Source organism: Pezoporus flaviventris, unplaced genomic scaffold (genome assembly GCF_033815535.1).
Source record: "Pezoporus flaviventris isolate CSIRO_AGI_PZ_B2104156 unplaced genomic scaffold, CSIRO_AGI_Pfla_v1 ptg000006l, whole genome shotgun sequence".
In the NCBI taxonomy this organism is placed as follows: Eukaryota; Metazoa; Chordata; class Aves; order Psittaciformes; family Psittacidae; genus Pezoporus; species Pezoporus flaviventris.
This window is the reverse complement of record NW_026892554.1, coordinates 9,477,537-9,504,914: the sequence shown is the minus strand read 5'-3', so window position 1 is coordinate 9,504,914 and position 27,378 is coordinate 9,477,537. Positions and strand designations below refer to the sequence as shown.

Genomic DNA, 27,378 nt, shown 5'->3' with positions numbered 1-27,378 from the left:
TGGTGAAAGGTTCTGTGTAAATATCAAATAGCAATTGTGGATACACATTTAAATTGGTGATTAAATTTACTTGCTTTTCAGTGAAACCCAGTACAGTACTGTCTGTTTTAATAGTTTCTTGTAAAGGCACAGTCCTTCCAATTACAAGTTGTCCTCAAGTAGTGGTGAGACTTCTGAGATTTCAAGAGCCTCTGAAAGCAAAGATGCTTTCAGATCTTTGCAGAAAAATTCTGTGCTGAAGGTTAGATGCCATTATTTTTAAGCCTGGGCAGTACACAAAACACATCTTTGCTGAGTTTTAGAAAAGGTTGTCAGCTGTAGTAACCACCCAGCAAAATGCTTCTTACTTAAATTCTCTTCACTGTTCTTGACTAAACAGTGTGTGTTTAGTTTAGAATGTTTTACTGTAGTGTTTTGTATTCCTAGGCTTCCAAATTCTTATGCTGTTTTCTGTTTTTCAGGAATGTGTAGAGCGACAAGGCAGAGATTATGAAAAGATCATGACCAAGAGGTTGCTGCTCCACAACCAACATAAAGAGTTCTAACGCTTTAAAAAATCGAAGCACTGATAGGTTCAAGTTTTTGCCATGTCCTTTGTTCTTAAAAGAGTATGGCAAAGGCCTGCCATTAAGAAATGAGGACATCATTTTGCTTTGCAAGGTAGGTCAAACAGTGTGCTTGGGTTTTATTCCATTAGATTATTTTTCCTCAAAAATATGCTTGCGAAGTGCACTGTGGTCTGATCCCAATAGGACTGAGTTTTGTAGCACAGCAAATCGTGGTCATTCATTGCCATTCTTCACTATTTATCAGTAAGGTCTTCTAATGTGGAAAGTAAGTTTAAAAATGTCTGGCTAAGAGAGGCCATTGTGTTGGAACAGGAGGATTTTGTTTCTAAAGTCCTGATGTTTTACCATAAAACCCACCACTGCCAATGGTTTGATAACATTCCAGGCTGGTCCTCTTCTAGAGAACCAGATTTTGTCCCCAAAGGTCAGCTTTGCTCATGGTAAAGTGGGGCCCTCCTTTTTTTTTTATTTCTTTTAAAGCATGTGGGCCAATTCCAGTATTACCATGGTAAAAAAAAGAGATTGCTATGGTTGCTTACCCATTAGTATTTATAGATTTCTCTTTTACCAAATGTTTTCCTCCTCCGCACAAGACCATAAATATATTATGGGATAAAGGAAGGTATAATCAGTTTGCCTTTGACACACAGACTTTCAAGCTTGTTGACATTAGTCACATTGATCATTTTACACACTAGAGGTTTTCTTAAGAGAAGCATCATCCAATTCAAGGAATTAATCCTCTCATCTGAACAAACACCCACCCCTGGCATTAAGGTGAATTATGGATACCTGTTGCCACAAAAAAACAACATAGCTCAGATGTGGTTAAACGGGTTCATAGTTTTTTGTGCCTGGCAGTGAGGCTTTGCCTGTCATTTTTGCCTGGTTTTCCACTTCCCTTGGAATCATTTAAGACTATAATAATACAAATATAATGAACTGAAATCCCTCAGCTTTAGCTGCCTTGGTAATTTTTGTTTTTTTTTTCTTCTGCAGTGAGAAGGATGTGACTTCATTCAGCTGCTTATATTTTCCTATCATTGAGTACGCAGATGGTTAACTGTGCAGGGCATGTGCAAGGAAAAGCACAAATCAGCCTATGTTTGCAGACTAGCTCTGTGTTTCACAGCATGTTCAACACTGACACCATTCTCTGATGATATGGTTCTAGGGCATGAAAAGCCTATGGAGCAAGCTACATGCTCAAACTATCACTGAAATTCCTGCTCTATCTGGAATGCCACAGAGTATTTTTGAAGCCTTTGTGTTATAAAGCAGCATGTTTCTTGATAGCTGATACTCTGTGTTTTAGATAAAGTCATGGTAGAACTGTCACACTGAAAAAATGCCCAGTGGATATGTACACCCATTTAATTATCCATTGAAGAAGTGAAGCACATATCGCTGGTGGTGTGAACGCTGCATATTGACTTTCCAGTTCTAATGGACAAAGCTTAATCATATGTCTAAGTTAGTAAGACCAAAACATAAACTGTTCTTCATTTTCCGGAAGAAGTTTCCTTGTTTTCCCTCTTTCCCTTTTGCTTTTTTTTGCACCCTGTTTTTGATTTCTCTGCCTCTGATAAAATTACAAGTTAGAAAGGAAGCCAGTTAAATCACTTTATTAGGGATTGCTGAATCATACTGTCTTTGGGTCACAGCTGCAAACAGAAGCATCCTGTCCAGAAGCGTGAATGTCACTAAAATTTTGCATAAAATCCATTCAGTTAAACTAATACAACTTGTTTTAATGTGTATTCTTGTAGAAGCCGTAAATCCATCAGATAAACACTTTAGGCCAAATCATGACATTACTAGATTGACCTAAATTGCTAAAGGAAGTTTTACTACAGTCTGCGCTTTTGTGATCAACCAGCACAAGCTACATTGCTGTGAGCTAGCTGTAAACACAGTCTGAACCTCCAGCCTTTTTTGAGGCTCTCTTCCATCAAAACCAGGCAGTCTAATGACATTCTTTGTGGTTTGCTCTGTGCATAAATAAGACTGTTGCCACTGAAGCAATCCATTAGACTGATTTTGTGAGCACACAAAAGCTATAAGCACTTATTTTCTAGTTAGTAATTGTACATTTGACCTAATGCACTGTTTGCAATCCTTTCAATTAATGTCACTTGAAACTAAGTATAATTCCTCCTTCCCCTCACCCAATGCAGTATAACTGTAAACCAAAACCCATGGAACTTTGATTTCATCTTAAGACATTACACCATTGAGAAGCCTGGGTTAATGCTGCTAATCAGTAGCCAGCTTGTCTGCATAGAAACTGTAAGTGAAGAATAATAATTGGCTGTTTGTGCACAGGAGTGCAACACTGAGGACTTCAGTAGGGATACTGTAAATTAAAAGACATTACAAAAATATTGAGGGTACCTATGGACGTTTCATTCTCAAGCATGAGTTAAGTTAGCCTCTAGGCTCATCAAAACTAGGATGTCTAGGACTACCTAAGCCCAGTTTAGTTTCTATGATGTGTACAAGTCCACATCACAAGGTCAATTTGAAGAAAGTGGTTTTGGGGGCAATAACAAGGTTAATAGACTGGAGCAAGGTCTTGGGTTGGCAATGCAGAAGAGACCTTCAGCTCTATTTTCTGAGAGGTGTTTGTGTGTATACTTGTATGTGTACATCTATGCTATGAAGCAGGTGTGGCTAAGTGGGAATGGCCAGAACCAGGGACAGAGACAGCATTACTTTGGTGAGGAACAAAGATGGAAGGCAACGGGGGATGGATCAGAAGCAAAGAGACTCAGAGCTGGATTTGGACCAGCCTTCTTTTGTAGTTTACTGGGGGAATTAAGTCTGTCCAGCACATTTAATTTTACATCATCTGTATCTTATTTTTTTGAAGTCTGCCTCTGTCATCCACTTTAGGTATTAAAATGGCCTTTCTTAGTTGTTCCTCGTCTTGGCAGTTTTCAGTGATGCTGCCAGGAAAGCTAAACCCTTCTTATTTAGTCTTCGAAAGCATAATCGGGGAGCTAAGAGGCCAGGATTAGTCTTGCTAATAAATGTGTACAAGAGAACTCCTTTGGGGATTTCTGGTTTTCTAACTATTTGCTTTAAAGGATTACGAGTTTTTACTGGACCCCAGTGAGACAGTTGGAGTTTGCCTCATCTTCCAGTATGTTGTGAAGGGGGAAAAGAATTACCCAAACAGTTTGCTTTCTGGCTTTCTGAATGGCTTTTGTTTTTTTCACTATTCTGGCAGTTGCCATTTTTTACTCTCCAAGGCCAATACTGAGACACCCACCATCCCTTGAGGAACTGTGGTCAGTACTATCTGTTTCCTCCAGGGAACAACTGTGGGGATTAACTCTAAAATTAATGCAGGTTAAGGTCACCATCCCTTGGGCTAGCTGGCTGGCTGGCTTGCCTTGGAGAAAGAGGCAAGGTTCTCTAGGTAAACAAAAATCCCCATGTGTTAGTGAGCTTACATTTGCACATATTCAAAATCCTGATTTCAAGCTGCTTGAGGCTGTGTGAGAACAACATATCTCTATCTCAACGTATCTTTATCCAGTTTCAGCTATTACACTGGAGAATGAGCAGACACGTGAGCAAGTCTGGAATTTCCACCCCCAGGAGGGAGAAACAAGCCCATCATTCAGCACATTACCCTTTAGACAAAACCAGGTGAATGGGTTCAGGCTGATCAGTCAATGACTTTGTGCTGGCTGCAGCCACTTATTACTCTAAGACTATTCATAAACTATGGTTTAAGCAGTAATGTTTTTCAAGTCATTGAAATAGTTAGGTGCTTAGATTAAAGTAACGGATTGCTATGGTAGTTCTGCATTGCATGTCTTGTGTACGTGGTATTTAGTCTTTGCTGGTGGAAGCCTCCATCTGTGCAAACATTATAACTGATACCCTTCTGAAAGACATTTGATGAAAGGCAGAAGAAAAATTAATGATTTGGTTGCACATATGGACATGTAATCCCTGGCCAGATGCATTCAGATATTTTTTTTTCATATAAGCAGCATGGTAGGTCTTTACATATCGAGTTACAGACCTCCACAATAAACATTGACAAGACCCCATTTTGAAGGTTGGGTTGGTTTTGTTTTTTTTGGTTTGTTGGTCTTTTTTTGTATGTGCAGCATCCCTCTCCTCCTCTTGTGTCTCCTTTTTTGCCTTTTCAGTTCAGTAACAATCACTCCAGCAGAGGCCTTTTGGATTGCTTTAATAAAAGCAATCAAAAAGATCAAAGAACAAGACTCAGGGTGGTCTTTCCCTTTAAAGCAGTAGCTTTTAGGCCACGTCTATGCTACAGATGTTTGCTGGCAGGGCTGTGTCAAGCCAGGTTTGATAAGGATTTTGATCCCTGTCAGGCAGATTTGTGTGAGGAGAAGCCCTCAGAGCAGATGCAATTTTTCCAGCTATGCTTTGTGTATTTGCCTGGCAGGAGCGAGGAATAAACAGACCTGAATATGCTCAATGGTGCAAGTACAGTTTTATCAGTTTAAAAGGCATTTACATGTGGAGGACCTTGACCCTCCCACTGCAGTGGCACTGACCTGCCTGCAGCACATTGCTAGCGTGACCTCAGCCCACGTTTAGAAATTCTCACCCATGTAATTGTGATGCACAGGAAGCAAACAACAGTTCTAAAACTGATGCAGCTCTACTGGCAACGACCCTGAAAGAAATGTGGTAAAATAACTCCCTAGTGTTGAACCATCTTCTCTTTTAGCAACTGGTGTAGTCTAAACACACAAACTCCGGCTGAGGCAGGAATATGTTTTATTTTTTTTTTCCAGTTGGAATGGGTTTATCCTCTATAGTTTAATTCAATCTCATTTGCTGTAAAACCTTTATATAAAAGCAAGACATTAGTTTCTCCTGCATAGCTGGGGTTTTAGTCATTAGAAATCCTACTGTGAAGATCAAGAGAGGAGATGAACCTCTAAAATATGACTGGCCTTGGAGGCCTTTCCATTTTTGGTGGAAATGCAGTGCTCCAATATTTGCTAGAATGGATCATAATTCCACTGTTCTAAGGAGTGTTTTGTCTTGGTAAAGACGAGAATGTCAGCAATTTAGGCAATTACAAAAAGGAGAATTCCTTTCAGTTTTAGAATGTTGTGTTTGCAGTGCTGAGGAGATGCATTTTGGGGAAAGCAGCCTTCAGCTTAAGCCCTAAAACATTGAAGTGGAATGACAGACTGCAGAGACTCTATTTGACAGTGAAACTCGTCAGGATGTGCACCTATGGCTAGAACCAATATGTGAAACTGCACCTTCTGGAACAGATAAAGAAACATCTCTGATTTTTGCAATGAAACCTGCTCTAGGATTGCTTATTTTAAATGAAATTTAGGGCATGACATTGTTATCTCCTGCCAAAATCTAGGCTAAATTAGTTTTCCTTTGAATTCGTTTCTAGCTGTGTTTGTTTTTTCTTGTATAGGCACAAAAGATGGTTCAGAATGTTGATTACATGCTAACTTTAATGCTTATTACTGAGCTCCGCTATTGTGAAATCAGGTAAGTGCTCTTCAAATACAGGGCTTGTTTGTTTGGATTTTCAATAAGAGAACTTACCTTCACAGAAAAATGAGCACTTTTAAATGCTATTGCCTAATGCGTGCATCTTTTGAATTAATCTAGAATTTAGCTCTTTCTTGGTCTTTTTTTGCTTTTATTCTAAGTCAGGTTTTAAGGTTTACAATGTTGCTGTGTTTACTGGGCTTCCATTTTATTAGGGTTTTTCTTTAAAGAATGATTTGAAGGTGTGGGGTTTTTTCCTTATTTTATAGTTTAGGGTTTTTTTTTAAAGAGTATGATCTTCAAGCCTGCTTTTGCAACAACCTACTCGCATGGGAGACTGATCAAAAGCTCTCTGAAATCAATGGAAAATCTCCAGCAGGTTTCATGAGCTTTGGTTAAGGCCTTTTTTGAGAGCATGAGAATGAAGGCTTCTTTTGGTTTTTACTGTTGCATTCTTAAATCTGAATAAGTAGGAATTGGATTTATTATTCAAAGAAGTGGATCTACAATAACAAAGGACTTGTAGTTCTCTACTGTAAAGGATATAGTTTGGCAAGATCTACAGCAGGTAACTCTTAAAACGTGAAAAATGTTGACAACCGGAATTAACTGCAACCAAATGTACCCTTGGAACCAAAGCTGTAATTTATAATACAGTCAAGAATGAATTGCAGACTCCACAATTGATAAGCTAATGAGAAAAAGGTCTGCAATTAGTTATGAATCAAGTGGGTCAATACCCTCTAAATGAAATGTATGAAATTGCTAACATTTGGATGAAACTTCTTTGCCAAGTGTATTTATAAACCTCATACAAAATATGATATTTATAAAAAGAATAAAAGCTCCTTTCACTGTTCAAAGGCAGCACTGTGAGTGCTTGATTTCCTTTTGCTCTAGAAATCCAACTGAACTATTTCAACAAGTGTTATCCTGTGTATAAAAGAACTGAAGTAATCTTTTACCTTTAATTTGAGACCTTACAATGAAGCATAAGAGCTATAAATAGGTCTCCAAGGGTGATGGTACACCCATGACTTAATGGTCAAAACATCTAAACTGATGAGAGCTTGTGGCCAGGTGATTTCTCCTACTAGATGACAGGACCTTGAAGCGTTTTAATAGGCCATCTTGGCAATCTAACATCTTGTCACATTTACAGAAATAGTCTCAAAAAGGGTAGCCAGGGACTGAGGAGACGGGCTAATGCTGGCTCTTGAAAGCAGCTTATCATCTGCGTGGGCCTCCAACTTCAAACAACTCTGTGCCTTTATAACTTGCAAAATCAGGAGTGCTACTTACCTGGAATCCTTTTCATCTGGCAGTGATGATTTTTTTTCATATATATTTTATAACATTTCTGGTTTTTTATTAAAAAGGCAGAAGACAGTCATTTCCAAAGAGGAAATAATAGTATTAAACATGTGAATCTCTAATTTTTGTAAGATAAGTCTGTCTTATTACCTTCCTGCATACTTTTTACTGTCCTTTTTGGGGGGGGGGGGGGGGAATGGAAATCAGAGGATTGTATTGTAATTATACGCAACATTAATGAGATTTTAACTGAACAATAACTGTTCTTGAATTGTAATACATTTGTTAATATTGGAGAATTTTGTTCAAGCAGGTGGACAAAATGCTCTAAAAGACATTGACAATAAAGGGAAATGTTAGGGCTTTATTACTTGGTTCCCCCTTTGTAACTTCACTGTAGAGACTGCTGTATTTAATTTTTATCATCACAGGATTTCAGAGATGTTTCTTGGCTTTCCAGGTTGTCTGAGGTTCCTAGGGCTGCTTGTTCACATTAAAAATATGCCAGTCCTGCTTGTTTGTTGCAGAGAGAAGCAGTTTTTTTTTTAGTACACAAACAAGGAAATCCAACTCTGCTCACCATGTTTCACCGTGGAAGGCCAAACCACAGTAGCCATGGGAGAGGTTGAGACATGATGTGTGAACAAGGTCCCTTTGTTTTCTTCATCTTTCAGGGTAGATTGAGGCTGCACTTTTCAAATTAGCTGAAACAAAATATAAAAATATATAGAGAAAGAATCTGGAAGAGTGTGTGGAAGTCGGTGAGCACTGACCTGCTGAAAAAGGGTCTTTACTCTGAAAGGGGCAAATGTCTGGAGCAACCATTAGAGCAAGTACAGGAATAATGGCATTTATTAACGTTTTCTAGACTTTACAAATTTAGAAGTATGTTAATGCTTAATTTTTAGTTTGCCACTACTTTATTAAGTTTTATTTTTTAAGAAAGCCCCTGAGGTCCTTTTTCTTTAATGATAAAATCCTAATAAATCAAGGTCTTTCTATTTGTGTTAAAATGCTAGTATTCATTTAAACTACTGACTGCAAGTTTAAAACACCAGAATATTTGATACAAAAATACACTAAGGCTTCAGTTTTCTATCTTGGGAAAGATACATAGTAAAAAATATAGCTAAGGCATATAGTATTGCATGACTCTAGAGCAAAGTGTCTGACAACTTATTTGATAGGAAATGATGGGGTGATATTTTACTACCTTCATAGCTTTGATAGCAGCTTCAGCTTACTGCTTTTTCTGCCTGACTTCAATGCAACTAGCATCACATCTGAAATCAAGAGTTTTGTGCTAATATTTGAGTTGGTGCTTTTCCACCTCGTGAATCTTGATGCCTAGGATATCTTTCTTTTGTCCCCTCCTTTCCATATTGTAATGGTTAAGATGCAGTGTCCCCATCTACCCAAGGCTTCAAACTCATATGAGTAGTCCCATGAGGACAGTAGTTGAAGGAAGCCTTTGAGTCTTGTCTGCTGTGTGGGTTTCATGAGGCTTACATGAAACATCTTCAATATGTGCTGTGGTTTTCTTTTCAGATAGCACATTGCTGAGCTCAGCTAGCTCTGTTGAGGCTAGAAGTATTAAATCACCACCAACATTGCAAGTTTTTAGGTGAGAGAAGCATGATCTGTCTCCACATGAATTATATCCTTGGCTTACAAAACACTTGTTACTTGGAACAAGAGTGGGATCTGTTTCCATTTCTTTGTTCTTTCTTGTGCCACATCTTTTCTCAGACTCTTCCAATAAAATCTTTGGGGTTTATAATGTATAATAAAATGTAGATATATTAATGTATTATAATATGTCCATTAATCTAAAGGTAGGAAAAAAGGGTAGGTATGGTAAAGAAAACTGTAGCTGTTCATGATTCTATCAAAGAAAACCCTTTTTGGAGTGGAAAATGTGTGTCATGGTGCTTGTGTGTTATTACAGTAACTAGAATTTCCTGTGTCATTTAACTCTTTCAGTTCATTTTATATACATCCAAGAAGTTGTCCTGCCATGTACTTTTTACCTCCAGACTTTCAGTCCTTCTGTCTTGGTCATTTTATATTTCTAGAGACTTCATTTTAATTTGAGTTGCTATTTCTTACTTGCAGTGACAGTGAGAAGCATTAGTCAGCCTTACCTGGAAGAGGAATTTATTATATAAATGTCCAAGTATACGCTGTTAAAAAAAAAAAAAGAAAACAACACAGAAAAATAAGACATTCCCACATTTCACATTTATAGAATTAGCACTGCAGAGTTAAGACCGCTTCTATTTCAAACACATTCCACCTGCTCAGGAAGTTGCAGATAGATTAGAAATGTCTATGAAATCTGTCCACCAAGAAATTCTGTTACAGTAACATTAGCTGATTTCCATTCGACCTGAAGAGGCACAATCATTTTCTGTCTGCATTTTCCTCATTAGGTATTCAAATGAAATCTAAACACATGAAATCTGCATTGCTATGAATATATTTTTTCATTAAGCTACAGAAACTAATTGGCACTGAAATTAGATTTCACATACAATTCATGTAGTTAAGTCTTTTGAAGAATCAAAAACATAAACCCCAACAAATAACCCCAATCAAACAAAACCTGCTAGCAGTTTTACACAGAGATATCTGCTGTTTTAGTAAAGAATGCTGCCTCTACGACTCCCTTCTAGGCCACGCTTCATTTCTGTTGTCTTTCTATACAGTTAATAATTTGATTTCCAAAGTACAAATGCATTATGACAATAATCAGGTTTTAATTTAAATGCATTCCTTAGCGTATCAAGTCAAGCAGTTTTCCATCCATCCTTCAGTCCTTCCTTCCTGTGGCTTTTTTGGGGAAAGTGAGGGCAACATGACTGATTTTTTTTTTCTGTCTTTGTCATCGTTTATTCAACTAGGGACAGATTGCATATCTTTTACAGTCATTAGCATGATAAGTCTATTGGCATTGATTGGTCTTATGGTGTAAATGGGAGGAGAAAAGGGTCTCAGTATGCCTTTTACAATGAATTTGTAAGTGATACAGCACAGATGAGTTCAGTGGGCTGGGAAAGGGAGACATCTTGAAAAATAATAAGCTAGAGGTAATTTCTATGTTACATACTGCTATTTCAAGAGTTAGCAGTGGTCAGGTGTTTAAAGTGAAAAAAAGGAATGAAAATACTTACCTTGGTATCACAAGTTTCTTGTTCGTTTTGATGACTAAAATTCTGAGGCATACTAAAGATTGGCCATTTTATAGCTGAACAGATGAGAAACTAGAGAAACAATCCAAGTAGCTTCTTGCTGGGTTATCTCTTTCCATACAGGCATGTTCTTCTATCTAAATTTCAAAGGTAATATTTTTCTTCTTCAAAAAGTTTGGGGAAGGGGCAGGGGAGAAGTCTAGAATATATACAGCACCTCTTCTGTCCCATCTCCTTCATTTCCAGCAAGGGAGGTGACTTCTGTGTTGTCAGTTGACATTAAGCAACAAGTAGTTCTCTGGACAGCAATGAGATTTTCTTTCTAAGAAACATCTGCTGCATGAGCAAGGCACACAGTGGAGAGCATGTCATATGTGCTGCTTATATCCGGTGGGCTTAGTTAAAATAAATAGTGAGATAAGATTTCTTGCTTTGATTTCCAAGTCTGCTGTTACTTTGTTCCGTCACCTTGTTCAATTCAGTTCAGTTTACCCAGTTGTAAAATGTGTTCCATAATATTTACTTGATTTACTGTGATTAAATCTTCTGTTATTAGTTTGGGTCCCCTTTGTTCTAGTTATTGTGTACATTTATAAGAAATCAAAGTCTCTGCTTCAAGGAAGGTATTACCTTCATAAATAATGTAGGTGGTGGTAGTAAGAAATTCTAGAATGAATTAGGGGAAGTTGGGCAGCTGAGAACACAGCTAAATATTGTCATTTTTGCAGAGAACATTGGGAGGTGTTAGGTATTGAACCGACATCTAATAACTCATGAATAAATATTATCTGCCATTTCTTCAGGAGGGGCTAACTTAAATTTTTTGACAATTTGTTAAAGGATTTTCTGAAATCCTTGAGGGTTTATAAAAATAATTATATAAACCATATATGTGTTTTATGTGAACTGTAAAAAGTAAGCCATATAAAAACAATATCTGGTAGGAGCTTTTTTAAATGTGTATTTTATCAAACTGACAAATGGAGAACTTTCTATTATTTTAAATGAAAACAACAGCCAATTTTTCACGAATTTTAACATTAACTTTAGTGCTTTCCTCCATGCATGTCCTCACATAATTTCTGGACTTGGTTTTAGAAGCTATGTAGATTTATTTACATACTGTATCTGGAGTCAAATACTTCTGATTTAGCTTTTAAGTTAAAAATACATATGTTCATGACTCGTACTTGAGTCAGCCTAACAAAGCTGAGCTTTATTGGTCAGTTCTTGTGAGACAGCAGTATACCAGTGTTGTACATTGGTAGCTTGAAGTTAACTACTAGAAGGTATGCTGCATAGAGCACTCTCCTGGATTTTTAAAAACTATTCCAGTGTCCTGACACAACGTCTCTTTGGTATAAACTGCTGCCAACAGTAAATACCAATCATGTGTGCCCCCTCTTTTGTGAAATTACAGCCATTTTGAAATTATGCCAATTTATGATACAAGCAAAAGTACTGCTGGCTCTGGCTTGCTACTGTAACTGTAAAACATTAAAATGATTAATGAGAAATATGGAATTTAATCCTGCCTGGGATTCAAAGACCTAAGAGGGAAAGGAGGCAGGAATATGTATCATAGGCTGTAGGCCTGTTTGTTTTCTTGAAACTTGATTCTCTTCTGCCTGAAAACAGCTAGAAGTTGGGGAAGATCAACAGCATTTGACTGTGTGCCCTAGGAAGGAAAGGATTGCTCTGGGTGGTGCTAACGAGTGATAATTTGGATTTGGCACTGGTTTTCCTCCCCTCTATCATCTGCTAAATTCACTTTACTTTGGCACTGTTTGGTGTGTGACCTTTTTATCTAACTTTTTTCTGGGGTTTGTTATTTATTTTCTTTCATTACCATCATCATCTAACCTGAGTACTTGCCACTACTTACACAAACTTCTCCAAAGGTAGGGATCATTATCCAAATCTAGGAGAAAAAGCTTGGCCAGCATTAAGAGCTAAATATCAGCGAGAGCATTAAATGTAGACTGCAGAGTTGGTCCAACACCAGCTTTTTTCCAGTTTTTGAATATAGTTAAGTGGTGGCTTGGAGAGTCCTCATGTCACAGGGAGACATGAGAGAACAGAAGGAAGGGAAGCCTGTTGAGAGTTTCACTTTACTGTTCATGTTTTCAAATTCCATTCAACACATAAAGTAAGAGGTATTATTACTTACCTTTATTAGTTCTCTATTATTATCCTAGCAAGATTCCACTCTAGGCATTAATTATAATTGCTCAATATATTTATTCTTTAACAATCCTCTCTCCCCTGTAGTTTGGAAATGCAGATGAATCTGAATGACACACAAGCAAAATCTGTCTGCATTTATATGACAGGTGAAGTCAAAAGGAGAAAACAGTTTTGTTACTTGTGCAGAAGACCATTCAAAAAAAGCCTTCAACACTGCTAGAAATACTCATGGCTTCATTCTGATCACATCTACATAACTTAATACTTCTGTAGCTGCTACTTTTTGTTTTCTGATTGTGTTACAGTTGCGCAACAAAACTGAAAAGAGGAAAGTAACATTTGGGACGAATTTCACATCATTAAGTTGAAGTGTATCATTTCCTTAAAAAAGTTAACATGGCAAGAGATTTAAAATGTGTGTTAATTAATAGATACAAATTACTGTAATCACATCGAGATATAAATTACTGTAATCATGTCCACTTAAATCTTTCAGTGATTATAATGCCATCATTTCAGTGTCATGTTTCTAAAGATATTAATTCTTTGTTGAGAGTAGTTTTTGAATTGGTGTAACTGTATATCTGAAAGCCCATTGCTCCTGAGAGACACAGATTTCACTTTCAGTGGTGGAAAACATTCATAAAGGCAAATTGCTGTAGGTAGACATGAAAATCAGATAACTCTGAGTCCGTATTGACTTAACTACTGTAGTGCCATGCCATTGCTACCCCTTTCTTGAAAACAGTTGTGGTGAGTGCACATGGAAATGAGAATCCAAGGAGGCATCCGGTGCTAACATTGACATCTCCCAGCTTAAAAGAAAAAGGGGTGGGGGTGAAGTGAAAAATTTCCAGCAAAGATCTGATGTGTATAATACATAGAGAGCCCTGAGGCAGTGGGATTACAAGGGGTTTAAAATCACTGTTTTTTCCACTGCTGTAGGAGAGTCCTGGAATTTACCAGGGTACTCACGCAACATGAGGACCTCTGTAGAGAAACATACGCTACCGTGGTAATTTAGAGTGACTTGAGAAAATTGGTCTGACAGTGAAAAGGGCTGCTATTTTCTGCAAATTTGAGGGTGAACTGCTATAGTATTTAGCTCCTGCTTTTATCAAAATTAACGTGGACTTTTAAAATCCAAAACAAAGGAGTGGAGTCTGTTTTGTAACATTTTTGTGTGTCACTTTTCCTGGTGTGGGTAAGGGAAAAGAAGAAGCTGTGTTTTGTACTGGAAGTTTCTGTTCTGTAGTCAAAGAAGGGTGTTCACAAGATACAGATGTTTGCTGTGTCTGGGATTTTTTTGCCCATCTCTTTTGGGCAAATTTAAAAAAAAAAGTGTTAAAAAAATTATTACTTTCTAAGTCTAAATGATTTACACACTTCTGATTTGCTGTTCGTCAACTCCTCGATTGGCAGAATCTGACCGTCTGTAATTTTAATACTTGTACTTTTTTCTGGACAATACATTCCTCAAATCTTTTCCTTGCTTCCTCTTAATGACTGACCCTGTTCATTGAGAAAAGAGTTAATAGCCTTTAATGGCGTAAATTTTGTGAACAACCATGTCCATGAGGAACCCTGTACACAAATAGTCCTGGTAAATTCAGCAGGTTTCTTCATGTGGTAAAACTGTTCATACAAGTAAGTGTTTGAGAGCAAACAATCAGTATTCTTCTGCCACATTCCGTATATTCCTCCATGAAAGAAAGCCAGCGTATGAACATCAGAAGGCGTTTTTAATCTACTGTGTCCCAAATAAGGATTTAATCTAAACTAAACAACTGGTTTGAATATTTGCTGTTACTATTAATTACTGAGAACGTTTTGAATTTTATTATGTGTTTCCTAGCTTTTAGTTCTTCATTTGAATCATCCGTAGTGTTCCTACTTAGTGTGTTCTTTTGGTATTTAATGTTTATAGTATCTATTTATTACAATTTTAAAACCTCTAGTTAGCTGCATTTTACTTAAAGTGAATTTATGACTCTAAAAAGGTTCTGGAATGAGTGTTTTATCAAGGAAGCAATAGTTCAAACTTTTGTCCTTCTAACAAAGCACTGCATATTTGCTTAATTATAAATGCATATTCAGAACACATACAATAGGCTTTAGCATGTTTATCAAAGACAAACTGCCTGTATAAAGCTGTCATTTTTGTCTGAAATGAGGTTACTTCAAAAGTCACAATTAGCACTGCAGGCACTGATGTTATCCAATTACACTTCTTATTTATTTTATTATAATTGGTGCGTTCTTGATACAGCTGTTTCATGGATACATGTTTTAATAAATTGATTCAACCACCTATTTTTCCAAACCAGTTAGTAAAACTGACCACAACAGACCTGTGAGTTTCTGGAAACAAGTCTGCAAATTTTCCCATAGTGTTTCTTGGGGGGTTGGGATTTGCTTTTTTCTCTACCTAGTGCATTGTCCTTGATCCTAATGGTAAAATGAAAACTAACTGCATTTAATTTAGGCTGCTTGTGAGTCAACTGTGCATCTGATCTACAGGTGCTGAGAAAGTTAACTGGTTCACCCTGTAATTAGGTCTTTGCAGCACCTTCTCCATACATTAATGGGCAGATGGATCCCTAGTTCTTTTCCTGTGGTCACCAATGCAACTGAGGGACCCATCCGAGTGACAGGTACTTACATTCATTTGGAATTTTTAATCATGGCTTAACACTTGTCAGCTTCAAAGCATACAGTGTTGGGAAATTAGTGTCACATCATGTGATACAGCGGTCGTGAGTCTGCAAAGAAAATGGATTGTTTGATTATTGTTTTTTTTTTCCATAGCTAAGGTTAACTGTCTGGACAGCTGTGAGTCAAGCCTTCAAGACACGCTGCTTTATCTGATTGGTCTCAGTCTTGATCTGGCACATGAAAGGAAATGTGAGGAAGTTTCAAGCAGAGATCATTTTGCAAGTCCAAAGATGAGGGTAAGGTCAAGTTTGCTTGCATTTTCACAGTATCTTGTTACACCCATAAAACAAAGTGCCATGCAGACAATATGAGGTTTAGTGTAGCAGTGGTTTTCAGCTTCAGAAGATTTACATTGCTGAAGTATTTTTCATGTTCTGTTTCCCAGCATCAAAGACAAACAGCACAGCAAAGAAAGAGCAGTTATAATTTTTTAAAGGTGACTTTTCCTTCCAGGGGACAAGCATATGGTGACTTCATCTGAGTTTTGATGTTTAACTTGCACATGTGCTGCCACTATCTCGTGGACCTGCAGGGTAACGTTAGCATTTAGTTAAGGAGTAAGTTGTCATGGTTCACGTTACATTAATTTAGCCCGTAATGTTACTGTAACTGCTTTCCTGCAGTAGGAAACTACCACTTCCTCCATGCATTCAGAACTCTGGAGATTACTGCAGGAATTTATCGGGTGGGAAAGTACAGCTTGCTTTCTTTCTGTCCTTTATGGCTATTGTGAGCTGTGTGTGAAACTTAAGAATTTTAGCCTGCAGGGTGGAAGGAGCATTCTTTTCCCCCATAAGGCTCACCAAAATAATTTCCTGAGCTATGGATGAGCATTCCCTTACAAAGCTGGCCCTACCAACTGCCTTCCCTCTGGAGAAACTGTTCTAGTCTTGAGGCTGGCTCCTCAGATTGTAAAAATTGTCCTAATTCCACCAAGGTCTTTGTGAGATTTCCTAACTACTCATTTTCCTGGAAGGTTTTAGATCTGAAATGTGTGCATTGTCATGCTGCAATGCTTTATGGCTTTACGTAATCACTTTTTCTTTCAGGAAGATTGTTGGTTAGCTGTACATTTCAGTAAAACCGCAGTTTAAGATTTTGTTAGCTGTTGTAACATGCAGTAAATTCTGTGGTTAAAGGAAGAGGCATGTTGAGCAAGACTTCTCACTCTCCAGTTCAATTGTATAAAATGCTATTTTGTGTGTGCTGTGCACGAGGAACAGGCCTGTGCGCTAGTCACTGTTGCAGTGGACACATATTTCTCAACATCTACCACAGAGAAGCAGAAGCTGAGAGGTTTTTTTTCCTCCAAAAATACAAATGCAGAAGAGATAAGGAGCAGAGGTTGTCATTGGTACCTCTGAGCAACTCCCATAGGGTCACTGAGTATCAGCATTTTTGTTCTTTGCATGTTCAGCTATGTGGAGACCTTGCGCATGCAGTCATGGCCAATGCTTAATATGACACAAACCATGGGAAAGCACTTTGTTTCCTTAAGTTTTTTTTCACACTTCAGCCTTATATTTACAGGTCCATCAAGTGCCACAAAATATATGATGCAGCTCTATGGTGAAGAATCTTTTCTTCAGGTCTTCAGGTCTCTTAACCTGATATTTTAAAAAGTAAAGCCATCATCCCCCAAACTAAAAATCTGTGCATTTAAATAAATCAGCCTTCTTGCATGAAGATGTTCATTATAAATGCCATGAAAATATAAGATTATAAATTGACTGTAGAAAATAGTTGGCATGCAAATTGTTCTATCACAATAATCACATAAATAAGCACAACGCACACACTATGTAAAAGGCCACAATAATGAACACCTTTCTGAATCCTTTTGGGATCTCTGTTCAGAGTGGTGCAAACTATAATGTAATAGTGAAATTAAAGTGAATGATGCTTTGGTACACAAAACTTGAAAAGAGAGAGCACTGCTCTGTTAGAAATTAGCTATGGTTTTATTTTATTGTAAATTTGCAAATTCTCCAGGGTTTTAGTCTGTTTTGGATTTGGGATGGGTGGTGGTGGTTCTTTTGTCTTCAGAAAAACTCCTTTTAGAATCAAAAGGGCACAGTCGTAGGATGCTCTGGTCACTTGGATGGTTGTTAGGGAGAGCTGTGCGCAAGCTGGCACTAAGCACTCCGCAAATCCCCACGGTGCTCTGAGGAGAGAATAATATAAAAGACCATGACATGTCCTTATGTCTCCTTTGCTTGCTTTAATAAGAACTGGGAGGATTTCATAGGGAATTTTAATATGTGCATGTTCAGCTGCCCTACAGCAATCCATATAGAAATGCTCTCCCATTAGGTGACAGAGTACATTAAAAAGGCTCAGTGTTAGGTGTTAGGGTAATCCTGGCCTAATTTTTATCACTTCCTTTGAAAGTCCCTTCATTTACAAATGCTGAGTATCTCAAAGTATTTCTCTGCTTTTTTGCGTTGTTTTCATAATTTTTTCATAATACCATGAAACTATGTTTAACTTCATGTAGCGCTTTTTTCCAGGGAGAGCTGATCTCCAAATGAATTTATCCTGATCAATCTGTGTCCAATCTGTTACTGGCTTGATCAGATAGAAAAGAATGATATCAGCAAAGCTGGCATATTGCTCCTAACCCTTCCTGATGGTATATGCATATTGCTCCTAACCCTTCCTGATGGTATATTCAATACTTGAAAATACCAAAGGTCTAAATTTAAAGGAAGATCTGGAAAATCATTGTCCCCTTTCCAAGAGAAAGGGGCAATTTCTGTAACATGTAACTTCTCTCTCTAAAAATCTCAACAGCAAAAAGTGATTTCAAACTATGTGGTTTTTATTCCCATTTAACTTCTAGGGCATGCTATATTCCCCAAAAATACACCATTACTGTTCCCCCCAGAATACACCATCATTATTGTTCAGGTTTTTATACATACAAGTAAGAAGTGTTTGCCTTTAAGCAGACCTGTTTTTTCTTTTCAAAACAGTCTTTCATTATTAACTTTCAAAGAGCAAATCAATCCCTCTAAGCTCCACACTTTTATCCTAATTATTTTTCCATTTGCTGTGAGAGTTTCTTATTCCACATCTGCATTAATATAACTTTGGTCTTCTCCCTTTTAAAAATAATATTAATACTCATTTATGTTTCTTGACTTTCCAGCTTTATTAAGGCATTATTGAATATTGACTCTCACCTTTCTGAATGTTTGCCCTTGAAGTTTTTAACGTTTCTGATAAACACGCACATTTGCTGCTATCACTAGCAGGCATTAGTCGTAAATTAACTGTTTCAGCTCATATTCAGCTCCCAGTTCTCCTAAGGTACCACCAAGAATTCTTCTCTCTGAGCCAGCCTTGCACCAGAGGAGCAGGGAGACCCATTTCAACATTCTAAGAGCTGCACCTCAGTATAATAATGTTTATAGCCAAGAATATCTCCTCCTTAAGTATTTTCTTACTTCTTTTTGGGTAATGGAAATCCTTTGGATATTTCTGATGGTGTATGCCCCCTGCACTGTCTGTGCAAAAATATCCAGACATTCCAAGACAATGGTGGCATGTCCTGAAGTGTAACTGTAGTAAATTTTTGTGGGTGTTACTGCCTTTTTAGTTCTTTGTGGCAGATCATATCTTTAATCATGTGGTCAGACCCTCCTCTGTGGTTATGTCTGTAACTTGCATGAAAAAAAATAGCTGTCCAGTAACATAATACATTTCTGTGATGCACTCTTGTGACTTTGCTAATTTTGAGGTGTGATTACTAACTACAAGAAGAATCTGGTAAGACACAGGTTCTTATATTAGTCCTCAGATAAAAATGACATGCCTTCTGTAAGCATGTGATGGACTATATGAAAGATAATACTTGTGTTTCATAACCTGCATTTTTAGCTTATTCAGTCAACTGTTAAAGGTTGAGAAGCAAAGACAAAACCAAAAGCAGATAGTTTTGGAGAGAAGTGATAGCCAATCTGTGATAGGAGTAAGGAAAACTTCAGTGGTGTCATTAGTCATTTGTGACAAGTTAAAAAACTTCTGATAAAGTGTTCCCTGATAACAAAGTTTAATTTTTAGGAATTCTACATATTCTGTTGGTTTTTAACTTATATTTTACATATGCACACGTTTTCACTGGCCAAACAACATAAAGTTGCTTAGCTCTCCTGGCAAAGCCCATTGTACAGCATGTACAGCAGCTTTACCTTATTACCTTTTCATTCCTTTTCTCACAAGTTCACATGGGTTCCTCATGTGCTGATATTGGTGCAATGATGTGTGCGCTGTTCTGAGATTTTAGGTTAGTATTGGCACCTTCTCACTGAAACAGAGGGGGATACCTGTCTGGGAGACAACAGGTTGCAAAGGTGATCTAAAAGCTGCAGAATAAGATTTCAAGGTCTCGGTCCAAGGGAGAGGCTAGAGCAGTCTTGAGTCATCTGACAGGATTTGACAAAGTCTACAGAAACACATGTTAGACTCAAATACATTTGAAAACTGCACATCGATGGGCTTTCATAGGGTTACTCTGTGGGGAGGTGCTGTACTGTATAGGCTAGTACAACCTCTGAACACAGGCTGCCTCAGAAACACAAATGTTTTGTTCTCTGATTGTTAAATTATTTTTTTTTTAGTTCTACCCAATGTAGTAATTCCTTTGCTAAAGCTACTCTCTAATTTACACATAAATGTGCCAGTCCCCTTCTGTCTTTGTCTATATTAGAACAGTATGAGAAAATTCAGTTTTGTTCACTTACTTTTCAGTAGAACACAATAACAATTATTTCTTAAAGTAGATAATAAATTCTTAAAGTAGAAATAAATGGTAGGAATATTACATTTTGACATGCAACATTAAAAAACCTGCAAAGACTGATGGCCTCTTGTACCAAAAACTCCTTGTTATAAAATTCAATTTGAATTACTTTGTTTGAAACATTCCTAGGCATAAAGCCCAATTTTTGCCCCCTCTAGCTTGCAGAGAAATATACACAAGATAATATAATACTTGATGGATAATTTTTCCTTACAGTGAGATGGCTTCTAAATATAAACGCTGTACACATGTACACATATTACAAGCTAACAGTAAGAAATCCTAATGCAATCTATACCAGAGAGTCCTGTAGATTATTCAGTTATTTTAGTGCATAGAATCAAATAGTTATTTTACAATTAAAAATTGATGGAAAGTTGCATCCTAAGAAATTTATCTTAGTTAATGCATTCTCCAGTATTCTGATATATGCTACAGTTAATGCAATTAGGAGAAGGGTACTGTGATTCTACACTGGCTGTGGGATAGCTGATGTCTGTGGAATGAAGGCTGCTACATGTACATATGTATCCTGCTGGTTTTCCAGCTAGTGTTCCCCATTATTTGTGCTGTACCTGACTTTTCCATTTCAGTAAAATATAAATGTATCTTTAAACACTGGTTGCACTTGACGTGCTTCTTTAAAGAGTTTTCTCTTAAAGGGCTTTCTGGCATCTGATTTTGCCAAGTCATGAAAAAGCTAAATGCTTCCATTAGGCTGGTTTAGGTGAATGTGGACTTTCAGGAGGGACATTCACATGTTTCATATTCAGCTGAAAGGAAGAAACATGATGAGTAGAGCAGCATTATAGACAAAATGCTCAGCTTATTCCTCAAAGCCAGCTGTAGCCAGTAGGTGCTTCTTCAGCAGCCTTGTGCAGGACTCACTTATATGCAGGGCAAGGATGAATCTTGGGGTCAGTCTTCAGTGACAACATAAGTGAATGTCTGGAAAATTAATTCACTGTATTGCTCTCTAGGTCTTTGCTTCATCTCTAGAGGAAATCCATGCAGGAAAAATCCACCAAGGGATATTTAACAAAAAGATAACATCTGACTTGAAGTCCCTGAGCCAGAAATTGCTGGAAGCTGGGAAAGGACACCTGGGAAAGTATCACTTAGTCTCCTGTTACAATCCTTTACATTTATCTTCTATCACACAGGGTAATTTGGATTAACCTAGCAGAGCTGTTCTTTCTTGCACTCAGATTTATATAGATTTATTGATGTATAGTAGATATTTACATGTCCATTTTAGCTAGTATTTGTTGTAGTTCTTCCTAAATCTCCTGTAGAACCAATGGGAAGCAAATTATTCCTGCAGAAGGCATTTTGGAGAAACAGCTTGAGTTCTCTTTCTCCAGGTAATCCTCTATCTAGTGATAGCAGAGGGAGATACAACAGCTGAGCTGGATGAAACAGCTGCATAGCATTGAATGGTTCCTCCTGTCCCCAGCCTGTTCCTCACCATGGAATGTACTCCGTTTTTAACTCAGACATGCACAATCTGTAGCAAGTCTTGTGTAATGAAAATTTGTGTTGTGCTGTATCAGAATACCACAATCAGATTTAACAGAGAATAACAATCATAACACAATTACTCTATTTCATAGCTGCAACAATAACGAGACATGATGTGACTTTTTTGTGTGTTTGTGGGGGGGTTTATCACTATTTAGCTGCAGTGTGAAATTCACTGTATCTCTCAAGCCCCCAAGGGACACCTCTTGACCCTTCTGACTGGTCCTCAGCATGGTGGACTGGGCAGCTCAGTGTCCCTGTGAATAGCTGTCATTCTGGTGACATACCCATTTGCTGCCAGCAAAGTCACAAGCAGAGATTCCAACAGAGAAATAACATGCAAAGCTTTGCCCACGCAGGGTGGGACAGAGGGGAAGACTGTGGTAGCTGGGTGAGGCTACTGCAGTTCTGAAGCACTTGTGTAAATGCTGGTGGCTGAACATGCCCCTGGGGCTGCCATGGCCCCTGGTCCCATGGGCTTCCAGCCCTGCCTGTGTTTCCTCATTCATTTGAGACAGCCAGGAGAACAAAAGACTGTTTCTAACACATTTAACCGGGAGTTTTCCCCCTTTGTCTGGGATTATGCTGAACATAGCTTAAACCCTAGTGCCCTCTTCTGATCTTGAAATAGGTGTCAATTCTCAGCACACCTGCCCCTACAGCTCCAGCTCAGCAGACAGTGGCAGGCAATTGTTTAAAGTTAGGCAAGCGTTTGGGGACACAGATATTTTAACTTGTAATCAGCTTTAAAGCCTTCAGCGTTCATTCTGATCAGAAACAGCGGCTTAGGCAGAAATCAGTCTTTCCTATTTATAAAAAACATTTTTTTCTTCCTCAGGAGCTGAAGGCTTGATCTGAAGTCCACAGAAGTAAAGGGATAAACCCTTATCAGCTCTGGCGCAGCCCTTAATGCAGCAAGTTCTTTGGCCAGTGGAGTCACTTAGGCTGAAAGAGGCATACTATTGTAAGATCTACCAGGGGCAAACACTAATTAAGGATAATCTTGTATAAAATGTTACAAATGTTACCTTTCTGGACATACTCGATATGGGAAACACTGGTCAGTGATAATTCTACAATGCCTTACTTTTGGGAGGCTTTTCAATGCTTACCAAATCAAATTTAGCTTCTGTGTACGTATCTCTAGACAGATGTATGTAATGCATATTAGGTATATCTCTTACACTCGGATAGCTGCTGACTGTATGAATAAGTTCATTCATCATTTCCAGGCTGCCGCCTCTGGGCTGGAAGGCAGCAGCTGTCAAGGAGCACACAGCAGTCATTTGGTGTATTCAGAAACTCTGCATCCAGTTTGCGTTTTAGGGTGATTCCACACAAGGGAAAGTAGAAACTGCATTATAAAATGTGTGTTTGTTTTCTAAAATCATCTTGAAATGTTTTGCACTCATCACCATTTAAAAAAAATCTAATAAAACGTTTGCCCTTAAGGCACTTGATATGTCCAAGATTTAGCAACATTTAGCCACACGTTGCTAAATCTTATAACCCTAAATTCACTGCAAAATAAGGTTATGCATTAATTTTCACAGTACTGGCTTTTCTAGACTGTGGCTGTTTGCTTATGTTTTAAGCAGCTAATATTCTGCAAACTGAGGGTTGTGCAACTGCAAATAAACATTCTCTACTGACAAAAGTATTTGTTGATAATTTTAGAAGGGAATTGTTGAGAGACTGATGGGCAGATTAACACTAGAGGCCTCTCTAGCAAGAGGTTTATCAACACATTAAGCAACAAAAGGGATATTTATAGTTCTTTCCTGCAATATGCTTTTTCCAGCTCTCTATTGCCATCTTGAGTCTCTTACTGCCTTTTACAGCAAATCCAAATTAGGGCGTAACGCATTTAGAGACAAAGGGAAAATAGATTTCCAGTCCCAATGACTAGAGCCCTCTCCAGTCCTGAAGTATAACCCCATTACTTAGTTTAGTTGAGATTAGGCACATTGTGACAAACTATAGCAGGAGCTGAAGTGGAGTGCCGGGGCAGTGTCAGTGGAAATTTGTTATAAGGGATGGCAGAATAAGGTTCTTGGAAAGCAGCTGAGTTCAGGCCCAGTGGGGAATTCTTGGATATGTGCATCATGCAGACACCACTGGCAGTGGCTGTCAGAGAAGCTAATAAGAGTTTAGAGCGTATTTGCAGGGGAATAGAGAAATCCTGACAGCACTGTCCTATCTGTTATGCAGATGTCTTGATACCCTTCTCTTTGTCCTGTAATTGCCTTTCACAACATTGTCACCCCTTCTAAAAATAAAAAAGGCAGGATAAATCATATACTGTGGTTTGTATGATCCTAACTGCATACTAAATAAAATCTATGGATTTCAAAGTCCCTTGGGATAGATAGATGACATAAAAAGTAGAAGCCTGAGGTCTTCCTATGTGGGCATTTCTACAGCACTTTGTGCTTCCTGCTTCAGACTTCTTTTTATAAACTTATAACTTGTAGAAGTATTTATTATTGTTATTTCTTATTCTCTCCCATTATTTCACACTTTGTGACAGTGTTTTCATTCAGTATTCAGAACTCAGTATTTTTGACTAACCAGTGTCCTAGGCAGCAGGAATATGATTGTGAGATCATTGCTACTAATGGAATACTTGGTGGGGGATCTCTTCCCCTCCATTGAGTGCTTGACATAGACTAAGTTGCTAAAATTTGATTCTAAAAAAAAAATCTACTGTCTATAGACCATTTTACAGATGTGGGTGTATTTGGGCTTAATATTAGAAAGTACTTTCCTCTTCCAGAGGATACAGTTTTGAGGCATCACTTACACTCCTTCCTAATAAATCTCTTAGTAGTAGCTGACACTAATGCAGTTTTAACTGTGCTATCACAGGATTAAATTAAACCCTGATGGAAACAGCCTGAGCTGGATTTTCCACCTTGCTTTCTGCTGCTGCTCTACTGCAGCAAATATTGGTCCTCTCTCTTAGCTTGGGAAACCTGAGAGTTTCTGCAGTGTGTGCCAAGCCAGTACAACCAGCTTCTAGACCCTCCTGGCTGGTGCAGGGGATATGCTGTGGTGAGATACAGAAGTGCCACTCATTAATTTCCAAATGCAAGTAAAACTTTGAAGATGTGAGGCCACAGGATTATTATTATGCAGAATAACTGGCACAAAGTGAAAATATGTGTGCTTTGTACCTGCTAAGCTGAACACATGGGTGTCTCCCAGTCCTCTGGAAACCTAACTTCTCTACTATGTCATGGTTGTATACTCATTTCAGTACTTGTGTTGCCTCTCTAGGATTTGTGTTGTTCCTCAGATACAGGTTATATATCAAACTTAGTGTTTCTTCAAAAGGTTGGCCTAATTTATCGGATCCTGCCTTCTGCAATCGGACTGCTGGCAATGGTCATGCAGAGAGGTACTTTGGCACATCCATTTTAGGCTCTCAGAATCTATATTGCTGATTAAGTTTAGCAACGTTCTTGGGAATAATCTTTGGATGCTGTGTATTTGTATTGGTGTTACCACACTGCTGTAGTGCTGCCTTCAACACTCCTTTTCATGTATTTCCTGCAAGTGACATATTAAATGATGATGGGATTCTTGGAAAAACAACAGGAAATGTTCTAGTGGTGCCCACAAGTTCTGTGCATTGATTTTTCCACAGACTTGCTAGTCTCTGAGCCTAAAAATTGTTAGTGAAACATACATGTTTGATCATATTCTCTGTTGTTGATTCTTGTTTGTGTGCTAGAAGCCCTGACCTTTTTTTGTTTTATTTTAAGGAGAAAAAGGATAAAAAGAACTAATTATAGTGATTATTGTGTATTTGATTATAGGGATAGTTGTTTAATTTAGTTATGTTATATTCCTAAAAACTATTAGCAGTAATTCATATGGACACACTCTTTTACCTGCAAGTATTCAAATGCAGGAGAAATGTCTGTATAATAGAATCATAGCTCTGGTATAAAATTTGTAGGACATGGAATAAGTAATTGCCTTTTGAGTCCACCTCAGTACATTCAAAGCACAAAGGATGACATATAAAAATGAAGGAAAGCTACAGGGAAAACTGTCTGTGGTATTGTTCCTTGGTGGCCTTAGAAGGGTCATGAGTTGTGGAGGACAAGACAAAGATTATGGTGGAAAATTATAAAAGGTGACCTGCTACCAGCGTCACAAAACCAGGAGCAGCAGGAAGGTCTGTGCTTCTGACCATGTCTAAGGAGATCTCGAAGTGCTTCTTAAGATGATTTTGAGTATTTATAGCTGAGAATTCAAAATCCTGCTTTTGAAAATAGGATGATTCTTTCTGATTTATTGGGGTGCATTTACCAAATAACTTTACCCTCTTATGGCTTTAGTTTCCATTTGAGGGGATAATTTATCCCCTATATGCTAGCAATAAACAAGACCTATTACATTGTTTAGAGCCTTCCGGGCTCATATGGATAATTCCTTCAGGAAATTCCCTCTTCATCTGGAGGATTCCTCAATAAATTCCCATGACCAAGCTGGGTTTTCACTTCATTTCTTTAAAGTCTGATCACTGGATGAGTCCCAGTGGATGTCTTAGAACAGCAAAGCACTGGGATGGTGAAACTGTATTCTTGCCCGCCAGGCAAAGTGCTGACTCTTCGTTTGTGCCATGCTGTTGACAATGGCTTGTCAGGAGCCTTCTGTGATGCTCCAGCCTTGTGCACTCGTATATATGTGTTACTGTAGAATACATGAATACAGTTTTAAACTGATACTCACTAACCCAAGGAAATGAAAAGAGCAGTCTTCCTTCTCTGAATCCTGCAATAAAGTCTTTCACTGTGTTAAAATAACTCTGGTACCAGGAAAAGTCTAATCTTACTAGGATGAGGTCAAAAAGTGCTATTTTACCCTAAAGCAGGATATTTTACTCAAGCAATAGATGAAATTAATCTCTCCCAATCTCTCAATTGTGACTTCTGGATGGCTTCCAAGGCTCAAGCAGGCTTGTGTAGCATTAGCTTGAGTTCTTCAGGATTCCTGTGATCTGAAAAAAAGACATAACCTATAAATGCTGCTTTAGTTCTTCATTCATGGCACTGGCAGCACTGTAATGAGGCAAAGGACAGAACACAGTGGTGTTGCATTTGCTGAGCCTTTCAAAAGGACTCAAACCAATTGCAGTTTCCCTGGTTATAGCTTATCAGTCCCAGACTTCACCCTCTCTAGAACAGAGACACTGACAGTTGTCCTAAGTCATTAAGTATTCTCATGATAATTTTTAAAAACCCCAAATGAAAAAAAAAAAAAAAACATTAAAAAGCGACCAACCTCCACCCCCCCTAAAAACCTACCCAGGCTGTGACTGCTTTGTACATTTTAATTCCACAGGCACAAGATTCTCAGACCCACTGTGATTTCTGAGTTTCCTACTTCACAATTAATTGAAATGGAGCATGGATTTGTATTTTCTGAATGGGAACAGCACTTCTTCAGCACTTACTTTAAGATAGACAGCATGCAGCATGAATTCTGAATAAAACTGACATCAGCTCAATGTAGTAATATACTGCACAGAAAGTTCAATGAAAAGTCC

The 27,378-nt window shown here is 38.0% G+C and overlaps 1 long non-coding RNA gene across 1 annotated transcript in view; it reads left to right on the top strand.

Moving 5' to 3' along the window:
• LOC133265682 (uncharacterized) overlaps positions 1–13,424 on the top strand; it is a 53,115-nt gene extending 39,691 nt beyond the window's left edge. The window contains exon 3 of the long non-coding RNA XR_009742070.1: positions 12,863–13,424. This is a non-coding gene — a long non-coding RNA (uncharacterized LOC133265682). The remainder of the gene's footprint in view (positions 1–12,862) is intronic.
• The last annotated feature ends 13,954 nt before the right edge of the window (positions 13,425–27,378 follow it).